The sequence below is a fragment of the Clarias gariepinus genome, chromosome 23 (assembly GCF_024256425.1).
Source record: "Clarias gariepinus isolate MV-2021 ecotype Netherlands chromosome 23, CGAR_prim_01v2, whole genome shotgun sequence".
In the NCBI taxonomy this organism is placed as follows: domain Eukaryota; kingdom Metazoa; phylum Chordata; class Actinopteri; order Siluriformes; family Clariidae; genus Clarias; species Clarias gariepinus.
The window spans coordinates 4,609,958-4,632,529 of record NC_071122.1 but is presented as its reverse complement, the minus strand read 5'-3'; the positions used below and the strand labels follow the sequence as shown (position 1 = coordinate 4,632,529).

The following is a 22,572-nucleotide window of genomic DNA, read 5'->3' as shown; positions in this document are numbered from 1 at the left end:
GGAATACCAATAAACTTAATCTTTGAAGGTGAATGGAAACCCACCAAGTCTCTGGAGAACATAAAAACTTCACACACACAGACCCAAGTTGGGAATCGAACCCGGAGGTCCTAACCACTACACCACTACTGCCTGTGTCAGTAGTCTTGTTGCATGTAAAGCTTGCCAGAAATTAAACTACCTACTGTATTACAAAAAACTGATTAAATGATGAATAAACATAAAAGAGGCAGGATTCAGGACTAGCTCCATGTTCTAGCCAATCACAGTTTCAAGCCGGTTTTCTAGTAGGCGGGACTTGTACAAGAATTGTTCAATGACTGACTGTGACGCCCACCAGTAGGATATGTCGATTTTTTTTTACGCTATCACGTGCTGTTGATGAGCCAATCAGACTTTCCCATCCACATGAATTCTGCGCGTGTTTTGTGGCGCGCGCGTGTGTCAAGAGAGCCTGTTTGATGTCTCGCGCTTTTTAAACTCGGACCGTTACAGAAAATTCTGTCTGTTCGGCTGCGGTGCTGCGTGCGACCGTTATTTTTACCTGAGGTAAGTTTTCTTTTGAGTGACCGGTTAAATACGAATTGAGGTTGGTAAAAATGTCAATTACGACTTTTCCTGTTGTTAGTTGTGGTTTTGTTGAGCACAAACATGTAAAATGATAATTGTGGCATGGTGAGATTTTTAACCAGACGAGCAAGAATCGGAGCTCGCGCGAGTTAGCTACGTGGCTAACAGGTTAACGTAACGGCATCTCAGTGATGCACCTAGCGGCGTCTCACTGTTAGCAACTGGTATCTATCTATCTATATATCTATCTATGAACCAACCAACAACTGGGCTTAATATCTCTGTCTTTTATCATACATTCATATATATATATATATATATATATACACACACACACACACACACGTATATAAGCTCATCTGTCTGGCTGCCTATCTGTTAGCAACTGGATTTTATCTATTTGGTTTTTTTTCTTCATCTGTTAGTGACTGTTCTTTATCTGTCTGTCTCTCTATCTATTTGTCTCTCTATTTCTATATACATTTCTCTCTTTCTGTCTATCTGTTAGAAACTGGGCTTAATATCTCTCTTTCATTAATCTTATCTATCTATCTATCTATCTATCTATCTATCTATCTATCTGTTAGCACCTGGACTTTATCCATCTGTTTGTCTGTCTGTTTCTCTCGCTCTCTATTTCTCTTTTTCTGTCTGTTAGTGACTGTTCTTCATCTGTCTGTCTCTTTAGCAATATGTCTGATTATCTCTCTATATACATTTCTCTCTCTTTCTATCCATCTGTTAGCAAATGGACTTCACATTATATCTATCTGTTAGCAATATGCCTTCATCCATCTCTTTGTCTATATCTCTATCTATATCTTGCTATAAATTTATCTCTCTATCCCTCTCTATCACTTTCTCCATCCCTCTGTCTATTTTTTCTTTTCCTCTGCCTGTGAGCATCCTTCAGTTTAAACGAACTAGTATTTTTATATACCAACAATATTTTCTGAACAAATGTTCATCTCTCCACACACGTGTTTTTATTTACTGTTCTCAGCAAACTTTAAGTTTACACACACACACGAACACACACAAATTATTGCTGGCTTTTGAGCTCTGTATGCTCTCTCTCACACACACGCACAAATATATAGCTTAGCCACATTTTCTTTTGTGTGTTTTTTCTCATTTACCCTTACTCTCTGGCCATTGACATTTCACTTTGCTTAACCCTGCCGTTCTCCACAGGCTTAATCTAGTTTTCGTAACATTTCAACCTAACTCCCATAATTATCATTTGCCATGTTTAAACTTTAAGTAGTAGTTGTATTCTGCTGCCTCTGTTTTGCTTTTCCCTTGTTTTGGATTCATTTTCATTAAGAAAGTTAAAGACATAGTTTTTAATGAAGTGTTTATTATTGTTATCTTAATTGTTAGTTACCACATGCGCAAAATAACCTTAAGGTCAATTTAAAAGCTGATGGCTAAATAAGAGATGTGTGTGTCGCTATATATGGTGCAGGATGTACATTTAATGTTAAAGACATTGGTCAGTAATTGACTCCTGTGGAAGGAACCAGACTCCTGGACTTCCCTCACCCATCCGTGAACCACCACTGCCACCACAGGAACACCACTGGGCAGATCCTATTTGTACAGGTTAACACTGACATTGTGTTGATATTGTGTCAACACAATGTCAGTGTATACAGAGTCAGGATCACTGCTGTAATCCACCACATGAATAAGATCAGTAGCGCGGTGGTCCTGGTGGGGTTCCTCACAAAGCGTGGTGGCCTTCAGGCAGTTGTTAGAAGGTTATGAAGTGATTTGTAGGTTTATATGAAGGTGGCTTTTCTGCCTTTTTAGTGAAGTCAGTTGGTAGGCAGACTCTCATCTGCGAATTGCAATCTGGGGGAATATGATGTTCATAATATCGACATCATAAAATGCATTGAGATAATTTTTAAATACATCTTGGAGCACTGTCATGATTGCATTTTTGTTTGGTTGTTTTTTAGCGCTTTTAACAATTGATATTATTGCAAAGCAGTCTTACACAATCAAAAGTATTTTTTTTTAAGTTTGTATGAAATGTGAATGTGTATGAATCGAAATGTTAAGATTATTCCTGATGAGCAAGCCGAAGATGTCGGTAACACTGGCAAGGAAAATAGAGATGGCAGTAGGAAGAAACCTTGAGAGGAACCAGATTCAACAGGGAACCCATCCTCCATTGGATGATAATGGATCATCGGGATTGATCTGCAATCATACTGTGTGTTGGGAGGCTGGAAGTGTTCATATAGAATCCAGTTTGTAATTGGAGGCTCAGGTAGTCCTGAACTATCGAGTGACTGCAGTCACGAGTTCTGAGAGAACAGGTGTCAGCATCAGCTAAGGCCAGGCCCATCTTCGTGGAAAAGTGGAACGGCCTCCAGTCACCACACGCATCCCAAGCAGACCACACCATGCGACGAGATCTCCAACCAGAAGAGGGGCACCAGGACGAGTCAGACAGGTCCAGAGGGCGTCTGGATCACTGGCAGCTCAGGAGCAACATGTATAGCTCAACAGGGAGAGCAGAAGAGTGGAAGACATAAGTTGGGTATGGTCACTGTCACACAATGTATAAGGTTTATTTATAATAATAAGGTGAATTAATATTTAGTGCAAAGTGCAAGCAGAGACTCCGGCAGGACTAAATATGGCAGCATAAATAAAAGGGAGAGCCAGAAGGAAACTCGGACATGATGGGTCCCTGAGATATAAAGCGAACAATCACTTCACAGTCAACAAACCTGAGTGATTAGTAAGAGTGGGGAAGACAGCAGCTAAACATACCGGGTCACCATAATACTCTATGTCCATGAATCCCCCAGATCTGCACCTTTACTTAAGGCAACTCTATTTACAAAAATGCTTGGCTAAATAAATAGGTTTTTAGCCTAGACTTAAACACTGAGACTGTGTCTAAATTCCGAACATTAACTGGAAGATTATTCCATAACTTTGGGGATTTGTAAAAAAAAAAGCTATGCCCCCAGCTGTAATTTTCATAATACGTGGTACTGACAAGCAGTCTGCATTATCGAAGTAGGCGTGGCGGATCATAAGACACTAGCAGCTCACTCAGATACTGCGGCACGAGACCATTTAATGCTTTTATACGTCAAAAGTAGTATTTTAAAATCAATGCAAAATTTCACAGGTAGCCAATGCAGTGAGGATAAAATAGGGGTGATGTGCTCGTATCTTTTGTTGATTTGATAGTACACTTTAAATTTGCTTACTTTAAAAAGCTAATTCTCCCAAAATAAACGAATGGTGTTTCATGAATGTAATAAGCAATTTCGGGACTATAATGTGTCATCTAGTCCCTGTTGTTGTCAGACCCCCTCTGCTCTACGGACGATCGGAGATCTTGTCGCATGGAGGTGTGCTGGGATGCGTGTGGTGACTGGGGATGGTTCAACTTGACCGTGAAGATGGTCTTGGACACTAGTTATTGCACACAGCTGTTCTCTGATGACTCAGTAGTTCAGGGTTAAAATACCTGAGCCTCCAATAGTGAAAATTGTGTCCATAATAACTTAAACACCTGTCAGACCTTATACTGTATTTCCAACCTCCTAACACTCTGTATGACTGCAGTTCAAGGGAAGGTGGGTTCCCTGTTAAGTCTGGTTCCTCTCAAGGCATCTTCCTATTGCCATCTCAGGAAGTTTTTCCTTGCCACCATTCCTTTAGCTCATTCATTAGGCATAATCTGATCATTATGATTTATACACATGTTCCTCTGATTTATACAGTACATATTACATATTTTCTTAAACTTTCCATAGTTATTTTGATTTTGTAAAGCTGCTTTGCAACAATGACATTGGTAAATGCGCTATATAAATAGAACAAAACTGATTTTTCCCCCCCAATTCTCAACTCCTCCTAAACTGTTCATGCGAATTTGACCAAACCGCCACAGAACCTTTATTAGAAAGCGTGTATGTGCCTTAGCTATTGAATTATTAAAGTTTTCCCTGTACAGCATTAAATACTATGTAGCATGTTCAGTGGTCAATATATACAGTGGTGTGAAAAACTATTTGCCCCCTTCCTGATTTCTTATTCTTTTGCATGTTTGTCACACTTAAATGTTTCTGCTCATCAAAAACCGTTAACTATTAGTCAAAGATAACATAATTGAACACAAAATGCAGTTTTTAAATGAAGATTATGTTATTAAGGGAGAAAAAAAACTCCAAATCTACATGGCCCTGTGTGAAAAAGTAATTGCCCCCCCTTGTTAAAAAATAACTTAACTGTGGTTTATCACAGTTAAAAGTTCAATTTCTGTAGTCACCCCCAGGCCTGATTACTGCCACACCTGTTTCAATCAAAAATCACTTAAATAGGAGCTACCTGACACAGAGAAGTAGACCAAAAGCACCTCAAAAGCTAGACATTATGCCAAGACACAAAGAAATTCAGAAAAAAATGAGAACAAAAGTAATTGAGATCTATCAGTCTGGTAAAGGTTATAAAGCCATTTCCAAAGCCTTGGGACTCCAGCGAACCACAGTGAGAGCCATCATCCACAAATGGCAAAAACATGGAACAGTGGTGAACCTTCCCAGGAGTGGCCAGCCGACCAAAATTACCCCAAGAGCGCAGAGACAACTCATCCGAGAGGCCACAAAAGACCCCAGGACAACATCTAAAGAACTGCAGGCCTCACTTGCCTCAATTAAGGTCAGTGTTCACGACTCCACCAAAAGAAAGAGACTGGGCAAAAACGGCCTGCATGGCAGATTTCCAAGGCGCAAACCACTTAAGCAAAAAGAACATCAAGGCTCGTCTCAATTTTGCTAAAAAACATCTCAATGATTGCCAAGACTTTTGGGAAAATACCTTGTGGACCGACGAGACAAAAGTTGAACTTTTTGGAAGGTGCGTGTCACGTTACATCTGGCGTAAAAGTAACACAGCATTTCAGAAAAAGAACACCATACCAACAGTAAAATATGGGGGTGGTAGTGTGATGGTCTGGGGTTGTTTTGCTGCTTCAGGACCTGGAAGGCTTGCTGTGATAGATGGAACCATGAATTCTACTGTCTACCAAAAAATCCTGAAGGAGAATGTCCGGCCATCTGTTCGTCAACTCAAGCTGAAGCGATCTTGGGTGCTGCAGCAGGACAATGACCCAAAACACACCAGCAAATCCACCTCTGAATGGCTGAAGAAAAACAAAATGAAGACTTTGGAGTGGCCCAGTCAAAGTCCTGACCTCAATCCTATTAAGATGTTGTGGCATGACCTTAAAAAGGCGGTTCATGCTAGAAAACTCTCAAATAAAGCTGAATTACAACAATTCTGCAAAGATGAGTGGGCCAAAATTCCTCCAGAGCTCTGTAAAAGACTCGTTGCAAGTTATCGCAAACACTTGATTGCAGTTATTGCTGCTAAGGGTGGCCAAATCAGTTATTAGGTTCAGGGGGCAATTACTTTTTCACACAGGGCCATGTAAGTTTGGATTTTTTTTCTCCCTAAATAATAAAAACCATCATTTAAAAACTGCATTTTGTGTTTACTTGTGTTATCTTTGACTAATAGTTAAATGTGTTTGATGATCAGAAACATTTAAGTGTGACAAACATGCAAAAGAATAAGAAATCAGGAAGGGGGCAAATAGTTTTTCACACCACTGTATTTTCTTTGGAATACTCTTTATTTAATTTTTATTTATTTATTTAATGCTTGTTTATGTACACATCATAATGTATATTATGTATCATTGTTGAAATTTTTCTTCTACTGTTACTGTGCCTGTGTTTTTCTAGTTAAATAGAGGAGTCATCAAGAAATGGGTAATGATACAGCTACAATTTTATTTAATTGTTTTTCTTTCTATCATAAGCTCACTTTCACACCAGCAAGAGCTGTAAGTTAATTAGCCAAATTAGCTGTTCGAGAACGAGAAACAGGGTCACTATTGCAGTCTGTTCATACAGTATACACTTCCTGGGCAAAAAAGTTGCACAATCTAAGATTGCATTCAGTCACTTGTGGCCCTTTGTCTTTCATTACAGGACAATGTGGTGTCCAGTTCTTGGTAATTCTTCATGCTCCCAGAACCTTTTTTACAACTCTGGAGTACTGAATTCAGGAATATGATAGGAATATGGGATTGGGATAAGAATAAAATACTCCATAAATGTAATAAACTGGTCATTTAGTACAGTTAGGTAATCAGTGGGCTTCATTTTATGTCCACATAACATTGAAATGGATTTCTTTTTCCATCGCCCCAAAGTCCAGTCGTTATGCTCCCTAGCAAACTGAAGCCCTTGGAAAAAAAATAAATAAATATGTACTGTATATAAAAAGTGTTTAAATGATCTTTTCATATTTTCCTGACCACATTTCTTCCACAAAGTTGATGGGTTAGCACTATTCTTACAGGTTTTGATAATATGTTGAAGGGTTCTTAACCTAGTTCCAGCAATTTCAGATCTCCTTGTTTTCTTTGCTTCATGCAGCCCAATAATTTGACCCTTCTGATTTTAAACTTTTTTGGCCAGGCGTTGTATGTGGCTATATATAGCTAGCATCACCCAGTTCCTTTTCAGAGAAATGCTGTGAAATGATGGTTAGTTTCACACTTGTGCAGAGCAGCTCACTTGGGGTGTGTGAGTGTGCATGTGCATGCAGAGGAGAACCGGAAGACAAGTTCAGCAGTTCATTATCACATGATGTATCATGATTTCTCACTGACTCACTTGTCTCTTTTTTCCCCCTCTACTTTTCATTTCTTTCAACTGCTTTGCAGACTTTAGTGACAGGTTAGAAATTCAATCTTGTTGATAACATAGATGATTTTTTTACTTTGTACTTACATGTTTTGATGCACACCAATACCAAAGCATGCTCAGGAATTTGTACAACAGACTTTCAAAAATCTTAATATTCTGGAAGCTCTGGACTTTAAATTAGTTAAGTTCAGACTAATTGAAACGAGTTAAAAAAGAAATTGTTAGTGCAGTATCTCATGGATAAGTGGTTGAATGTGGGATTAGTCTCTAGGATTAGTCATCATATCTGCTAATACTAGATGAACCAGATTTGGGCAGTCTACGCTATATGGCAAAAAGAATATGGACACCTGACTGTCGCAACTCTGTGTGCTTATTTTTAAAACCACTGTCGTTAACATGGAGTCAGTCCCTCTTTGCTGTTATAGTAACCTTTGCTGTCCATGGAAGACTTTACACAATGTTTTGGGTGTAGCTATGGGGATTTGTCTCTGTTCCTAAGGTGTTCAGTGGGGTTGAGGTCAGGGCTTTGTGCAGAATGGTTGAGATCTTTGGATCAATGCTAGTTCTTTAAGTTAAAATATATTTACAGGGTTTAAAAAACTATTGCACTATTAGATATAGAGGGTACATTTATTTTTGCACAGTCATCTTTATTGAGTAGATGGGACTTTTTTTTGACATTACATAATTCTGACTCGTACATTATCATTTGGGGGTCTATTTTAAATGAACTTGTTCATCTTACTTTTCAAACCTGTATTAACCTTATTTATGAAGTGAGTCTTTTAAACATTTAAAATGAACATGTACAATCATAATTATGACATTTCAAAAATCTTCTTTAAATGTTCAAAGTGACTGAATTAATTAGGATAATTGCCCAGCAGTACCTTAAGATCTGTCTGTTTCACTCCTCCAAACACAGGAGTGCTCATGAACTTTTGCCAAGCCACATCCTACCAAACAACAGCAATCAACCCAGTTAGTCTGAGCTGAGTGACAAGCTGGGGGAGAGTGTCTTCTTATGTGAGGTCACAGTAGGGGGAGAAAAATCTAACTTTAAAGCCGTGGCCAATACAAAAATGAAAAAAAAAAAAATTATTCCTTTTATTTTGTGTACACAGACTGGCGACCTAGTTTAATCTCTAAAAATGACTAAAATGTAAATTTTACGTAAAGACTTTATTATTATTTACATGTGTTCATGATTCTGTCTTTTTGCACAGGGACGCTGTCTTGCTGGAACAGGTTTAAGGTCTCCTTCTTTTTTTTTTTTTTGTTTTTTTAATCATTGGGCAAGGGGCTCAGAAGTCAATTCTCAATATAATGTTACGATACTTCTGTGCCTATTTTATTAAAATTGCAACTCTATTAGCATCCCAATTTTATAACTGTCCCGATCCAATACTCGGTATTTTCCCCTGATTTTGTTGGGAGGGAAAAAAGAAACTTGTTTAAAAACTCAAATTATTAATTAAAATTATTCCATTTTTTTAAATTTTTCACACCTAAAAAAAAAGTTGCATCTAAAGAGCACAAACTAACTTCAAATACAAGAGTTTCAAATTTAACTCAGCAGCATGTGCCCGTCATCCGCAACAATTACTATTTCTAAAAAAATCTTGGCAAATAATTCACTCTTACCACACGGAATGAAAACGTGTAAAAAGTCCATTGTACCACCAATAGGATTATAAAGACACGACAGTGTTCACTGCTCTAATGCCTCCAAAGTCTGCATAATCAACTTAACAGTAAACGCGCGGAGTGGCTGATGGGAACGCAGGGATTCTACCCCACTGGATTTTTGTCTAATTTGCTCTGTTTTGAGACTGGTGTAAGCATCTCGTAATCTTGGTGTTGTGTTTCATACTGTATCAGCGCACTGTGATAAGCCATGTCCTCATGACTAGACGAAAAGAATGATGTAAGGTTTAAAAGAACTGCTGGTGCTGTAATAAATTGTGCATTGTGAGTGTTCTCTAATGTTGTACTAACCGGATAAAGTAGCACATTTTCTATTATTGGCAGAACGCAAACAGCTAATATTCTCTTACCACTTAACGGTAATAAATCTCTGCTTTCTTTTCCATAAGTGGAAGCCATGCTGATGAAGTGAAATAGCGGCGTGTAAAATCTCTGGTGAAGCAGGGCTACGAGGATTTATAGTAATTGAAAATGGTGAATAAGTGTAGGGCGGTAACAGCTCTGAGGAACGGTAGTTTGTCCCAGTGGCCTAGTTATTAATAGGGTTAATAATGGCAGTGCTTTATATAGATCAGTCATTTTCAATTGCAGCCTCACTGAGGGAGTTCAGAGCGACCAGCGTCAATTTCCAACTGTAAAATAGTTACAAAAAGACACAGTGTATTTTTTTATCTAATGGTAGCACGTTATTGTGAGAAAGATGTGTATTTTTTCTAAAAGTGATCTCTTAGAAACTGCCAGGCCACATTTATATCCACATAAAATAATTTACACAAATAGGTTGTTTATCAGGTGCTCCTTGTCGGGGAGAACTAGACACTGCAGGAAAATTTATTACAATTTGATATGACCTTTTTTCTGATTTTGTTACAATTTAAAGACCCTAAAACATAAAAAAAAGGTTGTCATAACCCCAAAATTTATACCTTAGCTTTGTCCAATAGATTTACAACTGAATTGAAGATGAGCTAATTTAATGTAGCCTTTTTCTTAACCATTAGTTTTTTTACTTACAAACCAAATGCATAATTTAAACTATACAAACTAACTTCATACAAAGAGTTTAACATTTAACTTTAAATTGAATCAAACAGACATTTGTTTTTATGAGCAGCACATGTCGCCTGTCACATTTGTTATTTCCAGACAAATTTAGCAAATACATAGTATGCTAGTGTGTCAAAAGTTTAGAGCGCCACTTGTGGGATTATAAAGAAGTTGTTTTACTGTCTCAAATGCCTCCAAAAATCTGGGCATGTGATGAGCGGATTTTTGGAGGCATTTGAGACAGTAAAACACAGCTTCTAACAGATTAATTTGCAGTGTTTGTTCATTAATCTCGCAGTGTTTGTGTTTGTCTGGTGAAAATTTGTGTAATGCGAGGATTTTGAGAACAATTTTCTAATTTTAGAGAAAAAGGACGTAACATTTAATCAAGCAATTGCATAAGAATGTTGCACCACTCAGAAGCTCATGCACTTGGCACAAAATATGTTACAGTTAAACCTTGTATGCGAGCATAATTCCTTTGGGAAATAGTTGTATTTCAAAAAATAAGTAATAGAAATAATGGAAACTTGGATGATTTCCATTTCCAAAAATATTCATATGTAATTAATTAGTACAAAATATAAAGTAAAAATAAAACAAATTAACCTGCACTTTACCTTTAAAAAGAATCGTGGCTAGAGTAGGACAACCTTCATGCACACGCATGCGTGCGCACACTAATGGAATCACTGCTCTGTCTGCAAACTTCTTTAACAAAAAACCTCTCTAATGACGCTTGCTTTTGCCTCCTTTTGAGTATTTTGCGGAAATGCGATGTTGCATTGTAGTTTAACAAATTCATCTCCCGCACTGCTACAGCCTTTTTCCCTTTTTTTATCAGAACCTTATTAAAATTTATTAAAACTTTTTGGAAAAGTTGTCTTCCAAACCGCTCACAGACGAAGTTACTCGCAAACCCAAGGTTTCACTGAATATCCGAGGCTCGTTGGTCATGACTGATCAAGTTGAAAATTAGCCAGTTCTGGTCACTGGCTAATCGCCCGATGCATCTCTATTATACATGTAAAAAAAAATATATATATATATAGATTTTGTGGGTTAGATAAATCTACAAAATTAGAAGAGGACAAATTAATGGTAACTAGATTTAGTCAGATTCTTTTTTTTTTTTTTGTCATTCAGAATGTTTTTCTTCCTAATTTAGTCGTATCCAATTCCTCCCCATCACTAGGGGGCTCCCACATTAAGGCTACTACTACCAGTCAGTTGGGAGGGTTGGGAGACCATCAGACTTACAGACGCCCTTGACTGGCTGTGGAGCTGTGATTAAGGTGGGAGCACTAAGTACCTCTCATTCCTCCCCTCTGAGAGAGATTGGCCAATCAGCTCTCTCTAGACCTCTGGCTGCGAGAGGTTACAGCATCACCCGAGAATCAAACTCACGATCTCCGCACTTTACCACTGCGCCACTCGGAGCCCTAACAGATGTTTATGGTTGGCTATCAGCAATACTGCTATTTATTTATGGTTGACTATCAGTGTGTGCATGGCTTTTGGTTCCTAGGCATTTGTTAAGGCTCAGTTCTACTCGTTTTTAGTTGTGAATAAGCATACACTAGATGGCTGATGCACACACATCCCATGGGCGTTTGGGGCATCACTTATGCTCATCATCAGATATTAACCTGGATTTTCTAGAGTAGTGATTATGTATGAATGTAAGGTCAGAGCTTGATTTGAAGTGAAGATCATGACGACAGTCATAACTGAAAAAAGTTTTATAGAGGGGCAGGGGTCATAGGTGGGTTTAACACTATGGTGCATGACATACACTACTGTTCAAAAGTTTGGGTTCACTTGCAAATTTCTTTTTTTTTTTGTTTAGTGATTTATTTTCTACATTCTACAACAATACTGGGGATTTCAAAACTATAAAATAACACATATGGAATTAGATAATTACGTAACAACAACAAAAACAGTTAGTTGTTGTTTTAAGACACAGAGGTCAGCCTTTCTGTAATAGTTCTTGCAAGAACAGTATTGTCAAGTGCATTTGCAAAATCCGTCAAGCACCATAATGAAACTGTCTCTCATGAAGTCCATCCCAGGAGTTATCAGCCTAAAAAAATGACTATTTAACTGCACCTCAGATTTGAGGTGTTATAAAGTCTTCACTGAGCATAAGTAGGAGACACTAGTGATGCGGGCGGGCCAAATAATTTCATGAAAGCAGGACCCGCGGGTTGGAAAAATATCGACCCGCGGGTCCCGCTTTTATGAAATTATTTGGCCCGCTCCACTGTATCTATTTATTATTATTAAATTTTTTTTTTTTCGTTTTTGTTGTGACTGGCAGCGGTAGCTGCTTGGCGCTTTCGTGACTTGTCACATGACGTAACCTTATCAAATAACCTAATAAAATATGAAAATAGATATTCCCAAATATTTAATATAGGCTATAGAGAATTGCACGCAACATACATTTTTTTTTATTTTTATTTAATTTTGTTTTAAATGACCCGCCCCACAAAGAATGTGACAATTTCTTTACCCGCCCCAACCCGCCCCGCGGATTACCCGTTGGGTCCGCAGGTTACCAGACAACCCGCGCATCACTAGCAGACACATCTCACCATTAACTGTTCAAAGGAGATTAATGCGTTTTTTTGGACACCTTCAGCATTCCTTTACAATGTAGAAAGAGATAAAAATCAGAAACGATCATGGAGTTAGAAAGTGACTCCACGGTAGTGTCGAAAAAATAAAGAGAGACGTCTGGGCTCTGATGTGCTGTGCGAAGAGTTTCACCTTTAATTCACGACATCACAACAGCACTTGTATTTCTGTATAGTGATGTATATATCTCTGGGGTGATTTTTTAAATATAAATTAAACATTCTAGTTAAAGTTTTAAAGATTAAATCCCTTTATCATTGACCCCCGTGTGTTACCACTGCTAGCAGAGTTCTTGCGCATCCCATGATTAACTAACATGGTGGGACCAGATGCACGATTGGCTATAGAGTGAGGCTGTGCTAAGCGAGCTGCCCTTCATACCCTTTCACACACAGGGTTAATTACGCCCTTTTAGCTGTCACGTCGTCAGGATTTAGGCTCTCAGCGACGTTTTAAGTGGTTAAGAGTTTCAGCTTCAGGGCCCACACAGGAGATTTTAATCACTCATTTTCTTTTAATTGTGATTTACACACAGCGCTGTCGAGCTCTGGGCTCCGATTGGTCTGAAGACGTTGATTTAGTTGCTATAATATAACAGCAGCAAGTCACAGCTTCAGAAACATTGTCACAATAAGAAAATTCTACATGACATATCGCAAAGTACAGGTATAACTAATAAATTGCCAGCATTATAGTAATGTTGCTTTTTAAAAGCATATTTAACATTGATAAGTTCTGAGTAATGTGCCACCTGTTTTAAATTACTTAGTTTAAGTTAAATCAATTTATTTGTTGGATATTGTTCACCTAATCTTTTATCACATTAGCAAAAATACAGACTAACTATTTCTACCACTAATTACCAATTTGTAATTACTTAAAAGTTGTGTAACCTTACAAACTCCCCTTATTTAACGTTTATTTTCATTTGTTTTTCTGTGATATAAAATAGTGATGAGCTTTAAAAGTACTGTACTTAATGCAGGGGTGAAGGAGGCAAAAGGAGCTAAATATTGCAAGACCGTGATGGAGGTACGGGACATGTTGGTTGAGGGCAGAGAGAAGCGCAGCATATAGGCAGAGTGTGTGATGTAATATGAGGAGGTTCATACAGATGCCCCGCTGCAAGGACGTGCTTTAGCTGCTAGCAGTGTTTTGCAACATGTCTGTGATGGTGCTGGAATTAAGCCAGACTAGAGCCATGGTGCTACTGCAGTCCCTAAGCCTCTGCACTGGAGCAGTGTATTAATGTGAGCTGAGTGGGAAAGAGAGACTAACAGTACAGCCAGAGCGGAGGAAACGAAGACCTTGGCATCACACACAGACACATTTTTCCCCTCTTTCTTTTTCTGGTAGTGCCGAGTGCTGCAGTGTGGACTTCATGAATTTTGAATCGAGTGACTCTGCAGATTCAGAATGGGGGAGATGCATGGTTAAAGTGGCCGTGGTATAAAGCCTAAAGCTCTAGCGTATAGGAACACAGGCGGCAACAGAAAAATAGCTTGGTTACAGGCGTTCGAAAGAGAACCAGATCAGTGTGCAACTAATAATTACAACATTAGCAGTCTGTAGCAAGTCAACAGTACCTAATTAAATTACACAAGTAACACTTATTGAAGTGGGATGGTAATTCTAATCTGTTCTGTAATTCTGCTCTCCAGGTTTAATCGAAGTCCTGGTGTTCTCATGTCACTGGAGGCTTAAAGGATGTACTCCCCCAAAGGAAAGTTTCCCCCCAAAATATGTTTAACACTGAGTTGGCGAGTAGCTATTCTAGTGCTTTTTTTCCCCCCGTTACTGTGTGCATTTGTTTTTCTGTTTTACTCTCAGATAGTGTTAGCACTCTTGTCTTGCACAGATGTCACATTAAGAGGTTGTTAATGCTAAGTCCTTTTATATTTTTGTTTTGTTCTTGGCTTCTAAATGGCTATTCTCAGTGTAGAAGTAAAGGAAGCTGTTGCGCAAATGATGGACTCAAATTCCCAGAATGCAATGCAGCTATACAGTATAATGCAGTCAGGACTCGGTTGTGATGGTTTTAAAGCTTTGGAAGCTGATAAGTTTGAGCAGGGGTGGAGGTGAGAGAGATGGACAGGGTAAAGCAGCAAAGCGCCACTGCATTAGTTTTTTTTATAGAGAGATACAATAAGCAGTGCCTGGAAACATAAGCTTTAGCATGAAAAGTGCTATGGAATGGTCATTCAACTAAAGTGTTGGCACATCTTGTTGATACCCCTCCCCTCACATTTTTTATATTCAATTAAATTTTGTAATGTTTTACTGTGATAAGCCTCAAAGTGCCTAATGATACATGAACATGTTGGAGGACAACTCGCTTGAATGGACACATCATGCTACTGGACTGGTTCACTGAAACCGGTGAGGCCGACTCATACAATATAACAGACTTTAGACATTTTACACATTCACTTACACACTGAAAATATAGTATATCATTGTAAATATTGGTATTTTGTGGATTGTACTGTCCATTTTGGTACAACATACGTGAGCTGATGATACTGTGATTTGTTCGCATTTACAAATGTTTGTAGATATTCATAACTCGAATAGTCATCCCTGATTTATAAACATACTACTCACCAGCCCGATCATCTGTCATCATCTGTTTCTTATTGATTCATGCCTTAAGTAAGATGTTTTTTATGATTTGATCGAAGAGTTGAGACTTTTGCACAGTACAGTTCTGTAATTTATCTTTATGCTGTGTCAACATATCTCACGTATGTTGTTTAAAGCAAAGAAATTATTACTGTTATGATGGTCCAGTATGTTGTGATGAGGATGGCTAAACCACTGATTTGAAAGGAAATTTTCTGGAAACATGTTTCAGCAGCGAGCTTGCAGGAGTGTTTGTGCGTTTGATTTCCTCCTGTGTCTTGCACTGACTGTTTGTCCATATGCTGACTCTTCCTCTGACTGTGCAGAGAGGTGTGTGTGTGTGTGTGTGTGTGTGAGGGAGAAAGCGAGAGATGTAAAAGGGAGGGAGCATTGCCTGATTTTTTTTTTCTCTCTCGCGCACACACACACACACTTGACACTCACATTTTTCTCTCTCTCTGCCTCTCCCTGTCTCTCTTTGCTTTTTCTGCATTCTCATCTGTCCTTCCATCTCTATCTTTCTCTCTCACCCTCTCTCTCTCCCTCCCTCCTTCCTTTTCTCTCTCACGCTGACGGGAGAGCAGCACGGCTAGGCACGGCGAGACTAAACCCACTCCCCGCCGCCGTCTCGTTCTGCCCTGCCGCCTCTCCTCCACCAGCTTTCTTTTTCCCCACAAATCAAACGAGTGGAAATCTGGCTGCGCCCTGGCCGCTCTTCTCCATCGTCAGTTGTCAGCAGAGGACAGAGGTGGGTTCTCGAGCACTATCGCTTGATGTCATTCCCTCCTCCTCCTTTACCTTCTCCTCACACGATGCTTTTGTGTTTGCGTATGTGCATGTGTGCAGCTTCTGTTGCTCTCACGCTGCTGCTGCTGCATATCTGCATACCGTATTGCAGCAGGTTTTTTTTTTTTCTCTCTCTCTCTCTCTCTCTCTTAGTAGCGCATCCCGCTGTTTGGAACATGATAGGATTCAGAAACCAGTTGCATGGAACTCTATCGTTTGATCCACGTTTCCCAGAGCACTGCAGTACACATGCGTTTATGCAACGCGGTAACGGTACAGAACTCTGTTTAAAGGTTCAGGATGGCGCTATTCATCAGATGGTGGCGTTTGCTTTAAAGAGTACTTGAAGACGTTGCCCGCGTTGCGACGCATGTGGATGGGTTTGCTCAGCATGTGGGCTCAGGGCCAAGGATCAGGGAAGAGAAGGGAAGGTAGACGCAGGTCGCAGGGTTTTGGTGCAGTAAGTTGTAAAGCTATGTTGGAGAAATTTAGGTACCTACGGTTCCTCAAACAGGCTTTCCCCAAAATTCAACACAACATACGCGAGGGCTGTGTTATTTGGTAGCCACATAGCATTTAACAATTTAATATTTCTTAATAATAATATTAGTAATAATAATTCCAAGCAGACTCTGTGACACCAGGGATTGAACTGTTTAATTTTTAGCAGGAGGTTTTTAAGCAAACAGGAGGAAATCATCAGAACAGGACCGTAGATGTAACTTATTTGTTGCTTTGGATTTGGATCTTTGATCTAAATGCTGAAATTGGAAAATGAATGAAGTAAGATGTTATATGACTTTTAGATGTTATACCTTTACATAATGTTTTAGTCAAGGTCACAGAAAGGTGATTGAAATAGTTATTCTGGTTATGTATATATTCTTAGGAGATATACTATAGATTAACGATTTGTTGTGGTTAAAAAAAATAAAAAAAAAATTGTATGCAAACAAGAGATGGTCCCATTGCAGGTCGGAGGGAACAGGTGCAATGAGGTAGTGGAGCCAGCATCGCTTCTGGAGTGGTCCACCCCTGCCTAGCAGGTGATGGAATGGGTGTATAATGAAATAAGCTCGTTTTCTAAATGAGCATTGTCAAGCCTTGGGCGCTAAGGGTCGCTGATAGGGCTACGACGCAAATATATCTCCCTCAGTCCTGTGAGGATTCAGACTACATATGTACACTATACATCAAGTCGCTTGATTCTGGCCACATTCAAAAAAATTATGAAAAATTGTGTTTTTCAAACTGATGTTCCCAGCAATTTAATACAGGTTAAGTCCACAGCTCAGTTTATTTTTTTAATCATGTATGTTTTTTATCACTCTGTGTTTTCTCCCACAGTTCAACGATATGCAGGTTAGGCTAATTGACGTTCCCAAATTTTCTGTAGTGTGTAAATGTGTGTATGTGTGCCCTGTGATGGATTAGCACCCTATCCAGTGTGTACCCTGCCTCATGGGATAGGCTCCAGGTCCCTGCAACCCTGAATACAGGATAAATCGGTATAGAAGATGAGTGTGTGAGTGACTACTAATTGACTATAACTATTTATCATAGCACGAAATTTTGAAGGAGCAGTTAGAAAAGGAAACGTTGTTTAGGCACAGAAAGACCTGCACCAATTCTTTAACAGGTGATGCATGTCATGAGTTATCGGTTTTGACAACTGCCCGGTCAACGGTGTACATGTTTGTATTCATGATCCAGGGAGAGTGTTGTGTGGTGGTGGTGATTTGTAGATAATTAAATAGAGGAAAATGTTATAGCATGGAAAAAAATATTTTGTGCTTATGGGTGTTTTTTTTTTTAAATCCTCTTTCGGTACTGAATGATTTTAGATGTGTTCCTTGTGGTCTGTTGCAATAAATGGAAAAACATACAGTAGCAGATCTTGTACCTTAGTGCAAGCTATGAATGCCAACATCAAGGTTGTGTGATACGATGATAGAATATCCATATCATGTTAAAGTGCCCCTATTATGCCATTTTAAAGGTTGCTAACATTGTTTAATGAGTTTCTAAAAACAGGTTTACATGTATGCAAGGTCAAAAAACACTTTAGTTTTCTCCAAAAGTAGATTTAATTTAACCCCATTTCTAAATGATTTATTAACGACTCGTGTGAAGCAGTTCGAAAATTCAGTCAGTCTAATCCCCTCCTTTCCGTGAGCCCTCACTGCTGTGATTGGTCAGATGGCGTGGTCCTTTATGATTGGTCTACCGTTACAGCGTGTTTCGTAAAACCGAAACGCCCATGACCATAACAGAACGACAGCTCTGGAAACCCGTCAATACATTGAAAAGATGGCGTCGGTTTTACCCTATCAATTCGAGAAGGAGTCTGACGATGAAACGTTTGAAGTTGCACATCGACAAGAAACTGTTTCGCTAGCACGACTGGAGCAGGACGTTTCTCAGTGATAAGTGTCATATGTTAATGTAACCGACCTAATTTGTTATATTGTGCTAATGTTAGATGCACGGGCGCTCGTGATGTGCATATATGTGTGTGTGATGCATTTATCCTCTCGAGGCTTGCCGTAGAAGGGCAAGGGGCATGCGCACTTTCTGCTTTGGAGTGTCGCGAGTGTTAGAGTTCAGTTTTGGTGAATGGTGGAGAATAAACAGTTGCTCTCGTGTTTATTGTTTTTTTTATATTACAAACTGTTTAAGCGAACCCGACATGAATGCTTGGTCACATTAACAAGAGTGTGGTAACATTAATTGTGAGAGGGCAGGCAAGTTGTTTGCGACGTAGAACGTGGGCAGACATTATGCAAATATGTTACGTAGTAACATGGATCTATAACAGAGAAATATTAGAACTGCTAATGACTCGTTTAGGCGAATGTCAGCCGAATCTTTTCTGTTTTTTTTTTTATGTTCACATACAGCTACATGACACACTGCATGAAGGGTAATATTTGAAAAAGCATAATGGGGCACTTTAAAAATCCCACGATATTGTGATATCATTCCTGCATTTTGGACTTTTTTTTTTTTTTTTTTTAGTAGTACAGATGCATCATTTAATTATTTTGAAAGGTTTAAAGTAGGGATGCACCGAAATGAAAATTCTGGGCCGAAAACGAAACCGAAATTTTTGGATGCACTTGGCCGAAAACCGATACCGAAACCGAAAATGGCTTCATTAAAAAACATGTTTAAAATATTTTCTTTTTGTTTGTATTAAAAAAACTACAAATTAATTAAGCAATCAAACTTTTATTGATAATAAATAACAGTAATTTAACAACTGTTTAACAATAACAAAACTTGCTTCCAAGTGCTTCCAAACTGCTGACATACTCCGTGTTTGATGCGTAATGACAGCGCGAACGAGACGGGAGGATGGGAGAGGCGTGGCGACAATTTCGGCTTTTATTTTCGGCGCTTTCTTACGTTTCGGCCGAAACCGATAATGCTATTTCGGCCGAAAATTTTCGGCGGCCGAAATTTCGGTGCATCCCTAGTTTAAAGCTTAATGCAGCACCACCCTTTTTGTTAGTTTCACATAACTCAGTAAAAGGGGACAAACTTGACCAGCTCGACTGAAAATTTTCTATTCTATTAATCAGGAACAGTTCAACATTGCAACCAGTTTTTTTTTTTTATTATGATACTTGACTTAAGAAATAAAACCTAAGTAAAAAAAACTATAGTGATCAGGAAGAAGCAGGCTGTGGTTTCGAGCTGTGGGATGCTAAAGCTAGGGCTGGGCGATATGGCAAAAATGTAATCTCGATAATTTTCCCCCACATTGAACGGTAACAATATATATTTCGATATAAGCTCTTAATGCTGCCAGCTTTAAAAGAGTATCCCAACGATGACTGAAGCCACAAAAATTAAAGGGTTCATTAAATTACATTTTAAAGTATAGTTTATTAACAAAAACAGATGACAGATTTGGCCTTAAAAATTAAGATACTAGGCACATGCTCAGAAAATTTTTATTTAAAGGCAAAAAATTTTATTAAAAAAAAATACTTGTTTGTGATGATAAAAATTATTTTGTGATAATAAATTACAATGTTTTGAGATTTTTAAACATTAATGAGAAACAACATTTAGACCACACAAACTAGGGCTGTCTTTTTATCCCACAATTCGGAGTTAAATAAAGGCTATTTCACACTGCCCCAATAAACTGACATAATGGCTTAAGCATATGCTGTTTTAGCACTGAAAACTTTAACTTTAGTAGATGCTTAACTTACAGTACCAATGGCTAGATGCAGCTGTCTTGTTCTACTGTGCTTAGGGGCATCATATCTTTCGCTAGAAGATACCATAGCCCTGGTTATATCCTTGCTCCTTTTGGAACACCTTTCATAAGGTGTAATGGCCACGAAAGACGACACGACCAATTTCTGCTTTGGTACAGTCCCACTGCTAGCCCTGCTAGTTGACGGAGTAGCATCGGCCTGCATGTTCATGCTTTTAGTGTGGTCGTTTGGGTGATGCTTTTTTAGGTGATGGAATAGGTCTTGGTTTTCACAAACCAACGACATATTTTACAGATCGATTTAATCAGATAGCCAAACCACTTCCATACAACGGAATTCGTGCTACCCTTTTTTGCCGACAATTTTAACATCTTTGGATAATAACTTGAGGTTAGATTCACTGTCGCTGCCTACACTCATTGTATTTGTCGTCCTGGTGTCAAGTTAGCTTCTCAAAGTGCGGTAGGAAATTAACTTTGTCGTGCGCAGCACGCGCAAGCTGCACGCTGATTGGCTGTTGTCGTATTGTTCTGCTGTGTGACTGGCTCTTAGATTAATCCATATCTAGCAAAAAATGTCTAGAGCTTATCGTTATTAAAATAAAATAAATCGCGATTTGATATATCGTTTATCGGCCCAGCCCTAGCTAAAGCCACAATATGAGGCATAACTTCCTCCCAAAAATTTTACTAAAGCTTGTACGTTACTGGTACGTACGTTGTTGTTTTTTTTCCTTCTTTTTTTCTAATCCAAGATATTGATTAATAATGACATTGAAGATAGTGATTTAACACGTGAATATTTGGAACCATTTAATTTAGAAGTGAGAAATTCCAGAACAATTATGCCAAATGGCTGGGAGTACTTTATTGCTTCACACAGTCACATATACACCATGGGAAACACATTCACTCGATAACCACCATTCATGCCCAAGCATGAACCTAAGCACATTCAACAGGTCACACACACTCCACACACAAACATGGCCGAAGCCACTAACCCAAACACCCTTCCCCAACAGGGTGAACACACAGCAACCCCTCCCGCAAGGCATGATGGTCGCCAGCCAAAGCCCCGCCTACGCCACACTATATTCAGTTTTTTACTCAAATGTGGTGGCCATTTAATGGGGACTTTTATTTTGGAATAATTTTAGGGAACAAATGGGGTACATCATCTAGAATAACAAATAATTGTAACCGTGTAATGTGATACATCCTCATTAATGTATTTAAAATTTAAAAGTTCAAGCACAAAAACACAGCCAGTAGGTCAGGTAGATGCGTGTTTATCTTTAAGAGTGTGAAAAGTAAAAGCATGGATTTAAACAATTAAAGTGTAGTTTTATGTTATGTTTTTTATTTATATATATATATATATATATATATATATATATATATATATATATATATATATATATATATATATATATATCGTGTCTTCTTTTTTTTAAAGAAAAATTATGACTTTGAAATATTGACACTGAAGTATTTCCATACAGTTATTTTATAATAATTCTTATAATTTGCGACACTTAACTAGTAGTAAAATGTTCATATAGGTGGTTAATATATATATTGTGTGTGTGTATGTATGCATTCATTCATTTATTTAAACAAGCTAATGCTCCACGCAGCTCCACATACACTTTCCCTCTGCGTTTGCCCGTGAACCCAATATGTACGATTTGTGCTGTCTTGTTGCGATATGTTAGGTGTAATGGATTATGTTGTGTTTAAAAGTCAGAGAGTTGTAATGGATATGTGACATTTAAAATAATGTTTAGCCATGTACAGGGTCCGAGAAAATTAACTTGGCAATATTTAATTGCTATGGAACTTGTAGTATCACTGGAGCACCACCCCATTTTGCACTTACTTACTGTGCGTACGTGGCTATAAATGGCCTGCAAGAAGTGCATGTGTATATCCATTCCATAAAAAAAAATTATTATATACACAATATATTTTGGAATGTATATACACAATATATATAATTATTATTATTATTATTTTTTTTTTTTTTGAAGGCTTGGATGCACAGATTTAGGAGGTTCTCATAAATATCCCAAATGCCTTTTTTTTCCAGAAGACTTGTGCATTCCATCCTCTGCTATTTGAGGAAACGGTTGACGCCACTGGTGCCTACGTTTAAAATGTAAAGATTTGCTTTAATTGTCCTCTGTAATAAAGTCAATGTAC

The 22,572-nt window shown here is 38.4% G+C and overlaps 1 protein-coding gene across 3 annotated transcripts in view; it reads left to right on the top strand.

The window, feature by feature from the left end:
• The first annotated feature begins 423 nt into the window (after nucleotides 1-423).
• The window catches only part of kcnab2a (potassium voltage-gated channel subfamily A regulatory beta subunit 2a), a 106,042-nt gene continuing 83,893 nt past the window's right edge, over nucleotides 424-22,572 (top strand). The window contains exon 1 of one of the 3 annotated variants that reach the window (XM_053483499.1): nucleotides 424-549. The gene's annotated coding sequence lies outside the window, so the exon portion shown is untranslated. Of the gene's footprint in view, nucleotides 550-15,826; nucleotides 16,096-22,572 lie in introns of those variants that run through there. The other 2 variants (XM_053483498.1, XM_053483500.1) reach the window with 2 other exon arrangements.